Source organism: Uranotaenia lowii, chromosome 1, assembly GCF_029784155.1.
Source record: "Uranotaenia lowii strain MFRU-FL chromosome 1, ASM2978415v1, whole genome shotgun sequence".
NCBI lineage: Eukaryota > Metazoa > Arthropoda > Insecta > Diptera > Culicidae > Uranotaenia > Uranotaenia lowii.
Window position 1 is genome coordinate 36016533 of NC_073691.1, and position 16300 is coordinate 36032832.

The window sequence follows — 16300 nt, forward strand, 5'->3', positions numbered from 1 at the left end:
TGAAGAAATTCATGTTTTCGAATTAAAGTGATGGTGTCAAGTTACAAAGAAAACTAAATAATAATTATCAAAAGTGAGCTCTGATAAATCTTTATAGTTTAATATAAAAACTTATATGGTAGAACTCGAATCGATACATTTTTGCTATGTTTAGGTTCATTTTTTCCACCAAATACACAGTTTATGAAGATTTGGTTCGATTTCATTTCCTTTTTTGGATCAATTTTAAACATTTATGCGTTGCTGTCCCTTTTAATAGACAACCTGAATAACCTGGTCCAGCTATTTTAGCCGCCTGTTATGATTACTTCTCTCAGAAGGGGCAGTACTGAGCGTATAGAAAGAATTTTCGATAAATTACATGGGCAAAAATTTCTGTCAAATGCTGCTCATGTAACTCCAGATTTGTTTCATATACTTAAACCAAAAATAATTAAACAGAATAAATTAGATTGAAATGTTTTTTACCATTAATTTTAAAACTTCATTTTTGTGAGAAACTCGTGTACCTAGAAACTTAAAAAAAAATGCGACAATTTTACCTTCCATAACTTAAAACGCAAATCAGTGTAAAGTTTTTCGCTTTGCAGATATTTTTTTGGATTTTCCCAATTCCCAATATACTAGGTCCGGATTAAGCTCGGGGCAATTTTTTCTCGGAGTGCCCCTATGATTCGATTTTTTTTTTCAAATGCTATCCCAGAGAGTACAAAACATTTTAAATGTGTAAAAGAACTGGAAATGAGTTCAGTATATTGTCTTCAAATAGCCATGTTGTCTGCGTAGAAGATGGTTTCTGGTATCTTCAGATAAAAATTGGTAATTTATCATGTGCAAAAATTGCGGAAGACTTCAGAAATTTCTCAAATATGAAAGCTGTGATTTGGGCTTCAAAATGCAAAATTAAACTCTCAGTTTTTTTAATTCCCTTATTATCAACTAATATTCTCTGATTTTGAAACATGACCGGATAGATATTTTATATGTTTTTCATTTCATCATTGATCGTCTGGTTTGTGCTTCATCGAGAAATATTTACCTAATGACATTTATAAAGTACCATGTAGATTTGATTCAAAAAATTAGTCAAAATATTCAATTAAATTTAAACTACATGGAGATACAGATATAGGAGTTTAAGAATTCAAAACTTGAAATCAGGTTACATTCAGAACCACAATTCAGTGTGTCAAATCCAAATCATAATTTCAAATCTAGTTTTGAGAAACAACATTCAAATTAAATAAAAAAAATATGAGATTCAAAGTTACAATCAGAGCCAAAGCAGGTATTGCATCAAATGTGTATTTCAATTTAATATCTTTGAAACACAAGCAACGTATTTATGATATGTTCATGAATATAATTCTTATCAGATAAAAAGTATTGTTATCAAATTGTTATTCTAAATATGACAAAAGTTTCATAAAATGCCCTCAAAGTCAAATTGGTATAAGTGCAAAAATGATCGATTGAAAAAAAAATCAGAATAGAGATTAAATGTTTAAAACACAGCATCAGTTATCATTTAAAAAAGTCAGGCAAGGAATCCAAATGAGTTCAGTATCTTAAACAAAGATCCTGAGTTCTCAATATTCAGAAAAACCATGAAACTGAACTTCAGTAACTGAAGAACCAACACAAGACTTGAAAATTTCAATGAATTGAATCTGGAAAAAGATAAGTTTGAAAATATAGAAAGTTTAATGTTAGGAGAATTACTCTATGATATTGGCAACTAAACTACGAATTCGTTTTATGGATAAAAATAATTTGAGAATGACCATTTGGAAAATGATATGCTGAATTCAGGATATTAACTTTAATAGAGGATAAAATTTTGGTTAAATCAGATGAAAATGTTTCAATTCGAATTTCAAATCTAAGACTGAGAGAAAAACGTTTAGAAAGTATAAAGCAACGGAAATTTCAATAATAATGATTGAAAACAAAAAAGTTATAATAATACCCAGTATTAACCTGGATATTGCCCGGGTGAAATTCTGAAATACTTATCATAAAGACTTTAATTTAATCAGTTTAATTGAATAAACGAGAATACATTCATAAATTGCTTATTTATAAAATTTCTGGCAAAAAATATAAAAGTTTAACCCAAGAAATCATAAGGACTAACGAATTGTCAGAATGGTCCTGAACAATAGATTTAGAGCTTCTCTGTTGTTATCGTATTGATAAAGATTATTATTGTGCTAAACGTTTGTATGTAATGAAAACGAGGAGATGTTTTTCTTTATTCTACGTGTTCTGTACTGAATTTAATGACTGGCATGTTTCGATAAACAAAAATTTAAATTTGAGGTGATTTTCCTCATTTCCTTCCTTATTTTTTATTCGAATAATGATATCTTTGATTCACATTGTTTTTGTCCAGATTATGGGTTGAAAATTTTGAAATTAAATACCAAAATTTAGATATTCTCATTCCGCAAAATGCGATTTCAAACACATTTATCGACATGTCCCCAATAACCCCATGATAAGTGGGCCAAAGAATGTTTTGTTAAAATGTGTTACTGTTCGAAGCTGTCTGAATCATTTGTTTTTCCTCTGGGAACCATGTTGAAATAATTTTCCACCATATATCAAACTTGTAGACATATAACATCAATATGTTAAGTGATGCCAAATAACAGTTGTCATTGTATGGAATTTTGCGATTTTTAAAGCTTCAAATAGTAATTTTTTAAACTTATTTAAGCAACATAAAGTTAATTCAATTTCTATTTCCTTTAACGCAATAAATAAAGGAAGGTACCCAAAGAACCAAAATCAGTGTATAGATTGCTTGATGTTTGGATCACAACAATTTTTCCTATTTGTGTCCCAATCCACCACATTTTACGGTATGAAAATCACAATTACCTATTTTTATTTTTTTTTTTATTTTATTAATGACCTTTTAAACGCTGAGTGTTCATTCACAATTACCTATTGATCAGATTCTTTTTATATATGTTACCGATGTTCTTACATATGTAACTTTTATTCAAAAATTGTATAAATAAAATATAGGTACATAGTATAGCGATAAAGTCTAGGTAACATTTTTTTTTGGATTATGAATAAACCTATATATTGTTTACTTTCAAGAAAAATATTCCTACATTAATAAATTATGGTGAACCGATTTTTTTTACAGAAATAAAAATTACACAATTCAGACACTATTTCATAGAAATACTTTCAAGTTGAAATCAATTTAGAGACGCTTGTGATCAGCGAGGTGCAAGTCTCTAAAAGAAGAACGCAAAAAAGCGAGCTTCAACGTTGTGAAGGTGCTCAATTTTTCAAATATATATTTTTTTAATTCGAGCAGTTTTAATTCAATAGAAAAGTGTTCAAAAAATTATAAAAAAAATGTTTTGCATCAGATGTATATATTGAAACATGCAAAATCGTCAGGTAGATTTAACTCAAAATTGATGATTTTGGTGTTCACACTCCTTTAAGCCTGAGCGCCTCAATTGTGCTCTCAAAGCAAAATACACAAACAGATGAACAGAAAGTTTTCTGAAGGTCAGATATTTCCAATTTAAATTCAGATTTTCTAGTTCCTTCTAGAAACATTCAATATAAAGTGTGCTTCTTGATGTGCAACGACATTCTGGAGACTTCCATTCATTTGGGTTTTTTTTCCTATTTCCACCTTTAAGTAGGATGAGCAAATAATTGCGATCACTTCGACGGATTTCATCAGAAGGAACCAGACTTACCCATCCATGCCAGCTACCCAAAAAGAAGGTGAACTTACGTGAAAACTTCGGCACCGGATTACCCGATAGCTTCTTCCTGAACCTTCACTTCAAGAAGACGAATAAGAAACTCGCTTTTCTGGGAACCTAGTGGCAGGTTGCAATAGTTTTTTTTCCCTAGTCGATGTTGTGATAAGTTTGCGTGCAAATGAGTATCTACATAGCAAATTTTCCGCCGAGGCGTCAGCAAAGTTTTCCCGTTTTCGCTCCTCCTGTTGCAGCAGAAAAAGAGGAAATGAGAAAAACGTTTGCTGGCGAGCAAAACTTTCCATCCGGAATGAGAGCGGAATTGGAATTTCGGAATACGAACAGTTATTTTGGGATAGTAATTTTAGTGTTCTGATGGTAGTCCTCTTCTTGAGTTTGAGCTTAGCTGAAGCTTTGTTTAGACTCTACCCAGTAATTTGTAGCTTAGCACAAACAAAACTATCACAGACGTATAATTAAAAGGGGTATCGAATTACACATGTATGGTGTTTTGATAGGATTTGTTTTGGAATTAACATTCAGTTGTTTCAAATGCTTTATTTAATTTGATTTTATTTCTCTCACTTAATTTAGTTTTTAGAAAATTTCAAATCTGTTTTTTTCTTAAAGTAGTTTTTGATTTTTTTTTTGTCAATAATTTTTTAATATTTTTTTTTTCTTTTTTTCAGGTAAGTTCGTTAAAAAAACAAGCTATGAACAAAATAAAGCTCTGAGCAAAAGTAAGTTTGGTATTTAGTATATGATATCTACACAAAATCCTTCAGGCAAAAAAAAATATATATGATTTCTAACAGTAATCGAATCTTCTACAATATTAGGTAATATGTCCCTGATAGTTTTCAGTTGGACTAGCAAAAAGTGATTATTCTGGATACATTACGTAGCTCAATCTACATGAAATATTCTTGTGCATCCATAGATGGAACTTAATGAGGTTACAACACCCAAGAATACTGCAACTACTGGCTGAGTCATCCGAGAGTTGCATCGGCAATGAATAATTCATATAGCAAAATAAAGGAGAAAAACACATCTCGAGATTTTAAAACCAGATGTGGGTGGTGCATGGGATTGCAATCAGCAGGAGATGACCGTGGTGATGATGATGATGATGACGATGACGAGCTCATGTTGCTGATCATGGTGATAATCATGATGATGTTGTTTTGTTTATTTATTTGTTTTTACAGCCGCTGCAGTTCTGCGATACGGTTTTCACACCCTTTTAAGGCAACCAAATGCAAGATGCAAATAAGCAGCTTTTATTTTTTTTTAAATAAAAAAAAACTGTAATTCATGCACCCTCCTCCACTAAATAACCACGTGGGTTGTAGGTAGTTGTTTAGGTACAATATGAATGGGGCCAAGCTAAGAGCAATCTATGGCTGGTTAGTCAGCTGGTGGAGCTCTCGATCATCGACTTAATGAACTGCACTTTGTTGAAGTTGTTGAAATGGTTTGGAAGCCGTTACGGAAAGATAACGATCGGTTCTGATCGATTGATCCTCCTACCGTGAGAAATATAGCTACTCCTACACTCAGCAGCTTAGAGTCATTAATCTTCCAACTGAAGGGGGCATTTTTAAATTAGAACTAGGTAGTTGAAGATTTAGGTAAATGATGTCATCATAAATTTCAGATTTGAGAACGTGAGAAGAGTTTAAAAAGTCACCGAAAACTAAAAAATAAAACAAATTAGGAAATTGAAAATTCTGAAATTTTTAACCAAAGTAAATTTTTGGTCGTTCAAACATTGGACATTATATTGAAAGATTGAGTAGGGTTGGGTATGTCATTCAAAAGATTTACTGAAAGTTCCATATAGTTGTGTATGCTAAATATTCGTTTGTTCTTAAAATAACTTTCAAGAATACTAACCAAAAACGTAATTTGTACCGTTAAAATGATAATCAATGTGAGACAATATACTTTTATAGATATTTTTAGTTTTTAAGCGTCTTTGACAGTTGATTTGAAAGCTGGTTAGTCGTAGAATCAATCACAAATAGCTTCATTGAATTTTTAAAAAGTTTGTTTGGACATAAACCTCTGAAAAAAAAAATCCATAAAATTATTGAACACGCTAGCCAGCTACCATTTTTAAATCAACTTTGGTATAAGCGGATTTGTTACATTGATCTAGCTGGCCCGGCAATTTTTTTTGCCTTCATTTGATAATCAAGAACTATTTCTAAGTATTGATAGATGAAAGCAATCGTTATTGGATACTTCTGCATCAGTAATAATATCAGGATTGTTGTTTGTTATTGATGATTTATGTCATGGTTCAATAAACCGCGGAAATAAACGAATAGAAAAATTAAATTTTAAATTTGTATTCTTAAACTGTTTTTTTTCTATTCAGTAAGTAGATTTAAAGCCAAAATTTCATTTTCAAAGCTCTATTTCTTGCAGATTTCAATAATTTTTAATTTGATCTTTGAAATCCGTTTTGAATTCGATCCATGCAATTTTAAATTTAATGCTTAGTTTTAATTCATTGTTTCTATGTTTTATTTTTTTCAAATATTTTTCTCTTAGCTCATAAAGGCCGGAATGCAAGCAAATCTATTTGAATACTTCGAGAAGGAATATTAGGCAAACAAAAAATTCTGATTTGATTATCGTACATAAGGAGAAATTTTAGCTTAGATTGAAAATTTTTATTCTGAATTATATTGTTATACAAAGTCAGTTCATCATGAATCAGAAATTGTTGCTTTATTAGAAGGATGATTTAAAATTTTGATTTTAAATGTGATCTTGAATTTGATTTTGAGTATGTTTCTAAAATTTTCTATGTTTATCTTGATCCTTGGATCTGAATGTTTACATTCGAGAGTTTGTATTATTGAAATTTCAAGTGCTCAATAAATTGTTTCAAAGATATGGTGTATCGGGTACGAAATTTTCTTCTTGGTTTTTGTATCTAGTGTTAGATGTTTCTTAGTTTTAGGATTTCTGATTATTTTAATCTTTGAATTTTTGAAGTTTTTTAATACAATCCTTGTTTCTGACATATAAAACAGAGAGTTGGATTTAATTATAAGTAAAAATTCTATATAACTAACCCTTTCAAATTCTAAGCTCCGGTTAATTTTAGCATCTGAGTAGAAAAGGTTTTAAGGTGGTTGAAAAAAAAATCGACGTAAAAAATTTAAAGAATCGACAATAATAATTACGGATGATCCCCGCAAGAGTAGTTCGTGTTCGCACATATTTTTGCCTCGATTTTTTACAGTTGCGCTCAAAAAAGAATGAAATCGCGCAGAGCAGCTCACAAACTTCCGAATTTGATAGACAGCCATTTCTCTCACAGTTGATATTTGTTCATGAAAGTTTCACACAATCAAGATTAACTTAAAAACTTTTAATTCAATTAGAAGAGAGATACAGCTATTTGAGTAAAAGTAGGGAAAATTTAGATTTCCTAACGAAGTTAGCTGTAACTTTGTCAAATTTCACGTGTATATCTAAAAATATGGAGAGATAATGTAAAAAAGTAGTAAGTACATTCTAGTACCTGGCCAAACTTTAAAAAGATCGATTTTATTATCAATATCATCTTAGAACCACTGATCACACTAACATGACACTCATAGCAAACATTTGACCATTTTCTGGCTAATTTTTTTTGTCAAATTTTGCTGGTTCGCAATACCGACGGTAGATGGCGAACCTGACATTTTTCTGTTACAAATGCCTTGTAGAAAAATGTACCTGTTCAGCCCGATTCGTAGAAAATGCCTATATTTTTTAAAGTTGGGAGGCACCTTCTAACTGGGATAGCATTTCTTCAAATCGATCGATGCGCACTCTGGAATCGATATTGCGTACTGTTGGAAAATTTATCCAACAAACGAAATCGAGTGTCCAGTCAGTATGGTCAGTGTTAGAACATTGTAAAATCGAAATTCGCATGAATTTGAAGCATTTTGAGAATGAAAAATGTATGCTGCACAGAAGAGATCGCAAAATCATTGATTCTATACATACATACCTAATCTATTCAAGTCGAATGAAATGCAACCCCAATACAGATATACTTTAACCGATATCTACCACTCAACGAGAAAACAGGAAACTCCAATAGCGCTATCTGGCGACAGAAATGTAAGTATTACACTGTGATTTTTTTTCGGAGTTGTGGTCAGAGATACAGGTGTCCTGATTTTTCAGAAACATTATTAAGTTTTTGAAAAATGGTCTTAAAAATGTCTTCAATTGTCCTAATTTTCAATAAAAATCTGGTAATCCTTAGTTCAGATGATATTTTAATGGTGTTTTTCGATATAAACTGCAGTTCAGCCAAGAAAATGCCCACTATTGTTGCATATAAATATTGTAACCATTCGTTACAAAATCTTTATGTTTTTTTTTGTTGGTGCCGTTTAAATAATTGAGTGAACGTTCATATTGCTAAAATTTGTTAGTTAGAATGTCAATATTGTTATTAGTTTAGTTTGGGAATTGTAATTTTAAATAATCGTCACGCACTGTAAAATTGTCAACACACTGTACACAAAACATAAGTGGGACTTAGGAAAAATGACGGAGTAAGGAAATAGGTGTGGAACATGGGTGTGGGAACTATTCAACCCTGCTTCATCAACACCCCATTTTGAATTTAAAAATTGGCGGTTTTCCCTGGCCAGATTCGGCCATTGAAATCTAGGCGGCGAGCGTGACTATACGTTAGAGTGGAGTTGTGAGTTTATTGTAAAAAGTTGTTTGAAGGTGGAAATCTTTTGGAAGTAGCAGGCTGTCGAAGCTATCCAGGACCTTTTTGTTCTTATTTAAAATCCAAACTCACCCGTCACGCTCCTACAGCCTAACGAACTTCCCGTTCGTTACGTCTAACCCGTAAAGGATCGTTGATATCCTCTGGTCTGCGGGCCATAACAACTAAGGAGGATTCCCTCGGACCGAAAAGGATCCTAATTTCCAAGGAGGGCCTCTCTCGGCTTGACCAATCGGGCCAGCCTGGGTCAGTCGATAAAGTCCATGAGAGAAGCGCCTAGCGAAGCCAGAACTCCACGCGATCAGATCCTAAAGTTAAACCGGACTAGTCATTCCCACCCATCGTTCCGGTGCATTGATTTCCGTCGGTGCACATCAGAGTGGCATAGGAGCTGACGAGCTCGCCATTTTGGACGAAGCAGAGTCATCGTTGTCGTCAGGAGCAGCGGTACGTACCAAGAAAAGTTTGCGCAAACACACCCCACACACATACACTTTACAATAAACACCTTTAATTTGAAATAGTTTTGGTTTTTTCATTTCCTTCAATAAATTTACTTAATTTCCTCAATTCAAAGTTTTGATTAATTACAATAGCCCAACTCAGTAAGGTGAACCTTTGAAAGTCCGCGACGTCCTCACAGTTACCCAGTAGCAGGCAGACCCTCAGACCCAGCTCGAGGGGTCTCTTGTTCCTGAGATCGAAGTCGAGTAGAAGTAAAAATAAATCAAAGTAATAATATCAAGGCGTTCAAATCATCTGTTTATGGTTTATTTATGCAGTCTAGTGATGTCCTTAAAAATAAATCAAATTTTGATGTTAAAAAATACCACCTGGCACCTCTGTTGGACAATCGCAAACAGTTTTGATCAGAGATGCCGTTCGGATGAATTTTCATCACTTTTTTTCTTTAGTTTGCGTACAATAATAAAAATAGTTGATCAAACGAAAATCTATAATGGCACATATTCATTCAGCACAGTTTATTTAAAATAAGACACAAACAATGGTAATCGATGGATTTATGTTTTAGTAAAATTGGCATAAGTCAGAATCGCTTTTATTCTATTTTATGATACGATAATAGAGGAAGGGTTTATGTTGAGTTATGCTCGATTGAGATGTATTAGTCTTTTTTTTAATTCATAGAACCTTTTTGCAAAAAAAAAAAAATATTTTATTTATCTTAATCTCCATCCAATCAAAAATTCGCATCAGCCTTTCAAGTTATTCGAAAAAATTAATGTTTGAAGTTTCTCAAATCCACATTCAAGTTATATTTCCCAAGTTTATTGTGATTGATCTCACTTGAAAACTTGCTTATGCCCTTAATAAAATGTGGTGTAGATTTGCCTCATTAATGTAGAATTGTTAGCCTTCTGTTGTTATTTTCGAGAACCATTTGAAAGCATAGATTTTTGAAACCCGAAACAGGTTTTTCAAACTGAAAATTAAAATGAGATTTTTGCCGTTCTCCCTCCATGTTTGATACAAGCTGTGTATAATCTTCTTTTATGTATGACATGTAGAGCGTTCATAAATGGTCTAACAACCCTCACATTTTGATTATGATAAGCCTATTTGTTTTGAAATTTCCAGAGTTAAATAAAAAAAACAGAGCTCAAGAAATAAACAACATCATATTTTGATTAAAATCATCGAAATCCCCATAAATGGCTTAATGAAAAGCCAAACAATATTTGTTACCTTAAAATGCATCAGTACATACATATTTTTTCAGATTTTTTTCTTCTCAATTAGAACAGTGTTTTTTGTATATATTTCTTACCAACACATAAACCTTTCAAATTTAAATATATTAGGGAACAAACAGGCTGTTTTGATTAAGTTTAATTCGAGTTTATCAAACTTTCATGGAATAAAAATGAAAAAAAAAATATATTTATTATAAGTGGCATACCTGACTATGTCGTGTCTGAAATATACGCTCTCACAGGCTATCACAAGTTACAAGAATTTTCTCGAATTAGTGCTTCCATTTTGTCCTCTAAAGGATGCTGATGCTGTCTCCTTTTTGTTGTATGAAGAAAACGACTGTGGTAAGCTACCCCAGCAACCAAAAGTTAGGATAACATTCTTCTATTTTCTATTAGGTTAATTCTTCTCAATCGTGTATTATAGTAAAGTAAAATCGTTGCCTACTCATGATGAACAGCAAGTACGTAGTTCGATTTTCAAGCGGTGAACTCGGGTTCGAGGCTTGGTAAGGACATGTTATTTCAATGTGAGTTAGTAACCAATATGCTTGAGAAATTCATAGTATATTATGAAGAAGCAAAACAGTATTTTTTCAAAATTTTGTGATTCTAGGTGATTCTAATAAAAGTGCTCTAATAAGTGTTGTGTGCCTACTTGGTTGAATAGTTCTACTGAATCAAAGCAATTAAAAGATTCCCTTCAATTCAACCACGGTAATGGAAAAGTTCAGATACCGGTATTTCGTTAGAAACTCACTCACTGAAGAAGATAGTAAGATGCTATCGATATAACGGTATCTGAACTTTTCTTATACCGTGGTTAAAATAAAGGGAATTTTTCGATTGCTTTAATTCATTATAAAAGTGGTTTTCGAAGCTGGTTTGAAGTTGTTTAGTAGTTTATGTGAACTTCTTGTCAACATGAAAGTTCGTTTATCTAGGGTTACTTTTTACCCTTTAAGCAGGGATTTTTATTATTCATTTTTTCTCACAAATGGAAGGGAGTTTTGTGTTTTTTCAGCAAATCTATTTATAGCAATAAATCTCATCTGCAAGTTTAAATGATAATTTGAAACTTTGGTTTCGCCGTTTTTGATATATATACAAGGATATAGATGACTAAAATTTCAAAATTTGAACCCACTGTACCAGCTTCAGTAATGGACTGATATCCGTTATTGGACCCAGATGAAAAAAATTTCGATTTTTGAAAAAAAAATGTTGAAAAATAGTTTAAATATTCCTTTCTCATAAAATGTTATAAGAAAAAAGTTTTCAGCTTGATAACGATTAAATTAAATACTTAAATGTTCGTTATGAATATTTCTAATATTTTCACCCCCAGTCAGTATTATCAGCAGCACATCAATGAGAAATTTTCCGTGCTCACTTGTACTTTATTTACTAAAGGTTGAAATTTTTTTTTAAAATGCTCACCATAGGTTAACGATGCTCTTATGAATATTCGTACCCTAATTAATTGGTTGGTATTGAAACAGATGATTTGACAACGTTGGTTCTAAAAGTGGAACAGGACGGTCAAAAGTTTCCTATTTTTGGACCCTATTCAAATTTTCCGAATTTTTCAAAGATTTGCCTTCATTTTTGGAAAAATATGTAGAAAAGCTCATATTCATCACAGCGATAGTGGCTTCCCTTGAAATTTTGGGTTAGAAAGTTGGACAAAGTGTCTGTTTTACTACTGAAGAAACAATACATTTTAAAATCGTCGAGGATTTTATTATTTTTATGGCAAATAGCATTATGATAGCATGTAGGAAGTTTGACATTTCATTGTTTGCATAAAAATATCTCAAATACATGCCAGTGAAATGAATTATTTACATTTTTTGCTATTAGGTTCTAGGTCGATAGTAGGGGCACTCATCCTATTTAAAAATTGAACTGAAAAGAAGTCGTATTACATGATTGATTGAGCTGATTAAACCTGATAGAGGAATGTTATCCGAACTTTCGGTTGCTTGGATTCAGATCCTTTATCGTCTACTAGGGAAAGTGGGGTAAAACGGACACTTCCAATATTTCGGAAAAAACAATGTTTGCCACAAATCTAATGATGGGAATATGTATGTTTGTCTATGTGTATAAACACTTTAGAGAACCTTAGTTGATTTACAGCAAGCAAGAATGCAGAATTTGATGTAAATCGATGTGATTGTCTTCTTTGAAAATAGTCCACAATTCGCAACATTTTCGGAAACTTCAACCATTTTCATCGGTGGAATATTGATTAGGCTTCTCATTGACAACCTGGAGGAAAACCAGCGAATTTTGGTCTATGAGCTTTAACAACAAACGTTTGAAAAAAAAAGAAGTTGCTAGGTCGAGTAAGACGCTTTCTTCAAGGTCGGGTAAAACGAACACATAAGTTTCTCCAGGCATTGCAGGCCTTCAAAAGACCTTGGCAAGAACAATTGTCCGTCGAAAAGCATTCAAAATCTCAAACAAGTCATAGAAATTGTTAAAATTTTATCTGTTAACTGTATAGGTGAAAAAAGCGTCTATAAAATACGGAATTCCGAAATCCTCGTTGTTTCGCTAATGGATTTGGACCAATCGATTCATTTTGGTTAAAAACCTTATCAAAAGCTTCATTCACAAAAATATATACTCGTCCAGTAATTTTTCTAGCAATATCTATCTTTTCTACGCCGTGTCCGTTTCACCCGACTATTTTCAAAAAGTGTAATTTGCAAGCATGTCCTAGATGGCTATAAAAACAGTTTTGCTGAAGGAAATTTACGAACGCCAATGATAAATGCGATAGTAAACATCCTAAACTCTCATCCGCATGAAGACTTAGACGAAAAAAGCAATATTAGGCCGGAACAAATTTCCAATCCTTCTTTTGTCACTCGGAGTCTGAACATCGTGAGGGGGGGGGGGGGGGGGCAATAAAAAAATAATGCAAAAAAAAAACAAATAAATTGCACGAAAGCTTGTATGCAATCAAATTGCATACTATATTATAGCATAAAACGTATAAATCAAGTTTTTTTTTATCGGAAAATTCAATAAAATCAAGAATACAAAATGTGAAATAAATTCCATCTACCAAAGTTTGGTTCTTGGTCTTGTAATCTTTCAGATATTTAAATGTTCATTTAAAATTCACTTAAAATACTTCAAACTTTATTTATTCCCCCCATCGGGATTTTGGAAGTTCCGAAGGGGAGGGGGGGGGGGGGGGGGTTGACAAAAGAAGAAATTGATATTTGTTCTAGCCTTATTGATTTTCAATTGTGGTTCTACCTTAGGGTGTCCGTTTTACCCGAGTTTCCCTTTTTCATTTATGAAGACTAAAAAAAATATTTTTTTTTTGGTGAACTGATTTTAATATTGCGCCATTTAAGTGTAAATTTTTTTGGAGCAATAAATTTTGGGATAAATAAAAGCTATATGACCCTCAGTATTTTTGATGATTTAAAAAAAAGTTTGAGCATTTTGAAGCTATTGAATGTAATAAAAACTTCCATACGCCATATATGGACCAATAAACACTACAACGTTAAATTTTTAAATTCTAGAACTACAAGTTTGCACGTTTGTATGAAATATTAAAAAAATTACAAATCAATATATTTTTGTTAAAGTCCATGAACATTTTTTTAATTAACACCAGAGATATCTTAACCTTTAAAAAAAATTCCTCAACCCAAAAAATTAATTTTTAATTTTTGCTAATGGAAGAAAGAAAAATTTGTAACAACTAATTCATCAAAATTTGATTTTGACTGCCTTTTTACGACTACTTCTACTTTCTTATTGAAAAAAAAAAACGCTTTCCCTTCTTTAAGCAATCAAAAGTAGTCCTCAATCCCTGCAGCAGCTGCCGGCAGGCAAAAAGGTCACCTTTGGCCTGTTGTCGGAAAAACCTTGCTACCGGGTAAAGTATTTAAACACAGAAACAAAATAAAAAAAAAACTCCCGGTGTAAATCCGCATCAGCTGGAAGCAAACTCATAAAATGGTGAATAATTGGATTAGCAGCAGCAGCAGTGACTCTACTTGGGACTGCTTCTGCTTCTTGGTGGGTATATTGCAAGATACAGTCACAAACACACTGACAGATACACCGTTGAGAATGGTGCCAGAATACCGGCAACTTTCTCGGCTCGAGGAAGTGAGAGACGAAAAAGGTAAAGGATGAGAAAATTTGCTCCCCACTTCCGTCTCATTCTCTCTCGCGCTCGGTTTCCAAGAGGAAAGGGGGGATGAATGTTTCCCTCCAATGAGCGGGTTAAATTACTTTTCAACTTCGAGTCGAGTTTGTCGGTCGGACTTGGAGGCAAAACTGAGGATGATTTTCTCCACCCTTGGAATTTGTTGACTTTCGGTCGAATTAGAAGAAGGTAATCTTCGAGACAGTCCGTTCTTAAGCTTTGATTAGAGACGCGAAACCGCTACTAAGTCCTTGAGCGGAACGTTTCATTCAAGGTCCAATTCTGATTCTCTGAATCGTACAAGGAGACCGCAGTTTGCTTCAGTCATAATCTACTTTAAATCGCTTTGGGGGTGTTCCGGCCCTTGAACATATCTATCACATTCTAAAATTAATCCGCACGTACTTGGCTTGGGTTGAAACTATTCCGAACGTGAACGTAAAACGTGTAAAGTAAGGTAATGGCACTCAACAAGGCTACCGTGGAACGTAAATTGTAAGCCATAATTCTTCCGGGGAGCCAACGGGGAGTTGTAGCTTTGCATTCGTACATATACTTTGTTCCCTATTTTAAACCTTCTTTTTTCCATTCAGTTTCAACGTCGTGAAACTAGTTTGAAGGTAATCTAAAAGTTGTGAATGCTGAAACAGAATTTCAGCAGAACTTGAATCTTCCCCACCATTTCGGCTTGGTCGAAATGATACCCACTTCCCCTATCCGAAGGTTAACTTTTCTATTCGCTTGAAGCGAAACCATCCGGGTAAATATGTGTGGTTTTGGACACAACTGAACTGGACTGGACTGGAAACTAAAAATAGATGCAAATTTATAATGCTGGAGAACTTTTGAAACCGAACAGCCGGCCTAGCGGGAGAGTTGGATTCATTTGAATCAATGTTTTGTTGAAACACCGTAAGGGTTTGTTTGGTTGGATTTGAGTTTTTACTTACCGTGGCAAGATTTTCCTTCGGTTCAGGAATAGTCTTTTCTGAAAAGTCAAATAGAAAAAATATTAGTTAGACTTTGTCTACTAAATAAACTACTAAAGACTCTACTAAAAGACTGCTAAAGGCTCTAAAGAACTCGGGATCACAAGACTTAAGAGAAAATCAAAATTATTACAATACTCAAAAATTAAAAAAAAACAAAAACAAAAACTCAAAACGGTTTTGAGATAGATTTACGATGACTAAAGAGTGGCTAAATAAGATTCATAAAAATAAAACAAAATAAAATACACGACATTTCATAAAGATTTAAAATTAACTCAAAAGAGCCATTTAATCAACTCCGAAGCCTCAGAAACGACACCAAAGTTACATAAAAGGGATAACAATAAAATGAAATATGACTCAAAGGCCTGAAAGAGACACGATAGAGTATATAAAGCTTTGAAAAAGAATGTTTAGAAAATGTTCCAAAAGAGACTTAAACGAAAATATAAAGAGACCCAAAAGATGCTCAAATAGATTCATGGAGTTTGTCTCCAAATTAGAAAAATTCCAAAGGCACTCATAAGTGACTCAATTTTTTTTTCAATAAATTCGAGAAAGTCTTGAAAAAGTTTGAAAGGGACTTGAAAATCTCTATACCGTCAAACGGGGCATCATGCGAAAGCAGGGTTAGATGCAACATTTGTATACCACAACACTCATTCAATTTTTATTTCAATATACTGTAATAAAGTTATCATTGAATGATAACAAATTGATGATGACATAGTTTTTAACATCGTGAAAGAGTTTTTTTTAAAGTTTTTGATTCTTATAAAAAATTTAAAAAATCAAGCAATAGATGTACAAATTTTTACATTTTTCGATGCCTTAAAAAACTTTACCTCGTATGACGGATTGGCTTTATGATATCACCTACAAACTTTATATTGCTTTCATTA

At 32.8% G+C, this 16300-nt stretch overlaps 1 protein-coding gene and 1 long non-coding RNA gene across 4 annotated transcripts in view; one reads left to right on the forward strand and one right to left on the reverse strand.

Annotated features, from left to right (window-relative positions):
• The window catches only part of LOC129740732 (chaoptin), a 290271-nt gene that overhangs the window by 83741 nt on the left and 190230 nt on the right, over nucleotides 1-16300 (forward strand). The window lies entirely within an intron of this gene.
• Nucleotides 1-16300, reverse strand: part of LOC129740734 (uncharacterized) — a 129708-nt gene that overhangs the window by 61965 nt on the left and 51443 nt on the right. For both annotated transcript variants that reach the window (XR_008736356.1, XR_008736357.1), the window contains exon 2: nucleotides 15357-15394. This is a non-coding gene — a long non-coding RNA (uncharacterized LOC129740734). The remainder of the gene's footprint in view (nucleotides 1-15356; nucleotides 15395-16300) is intronic.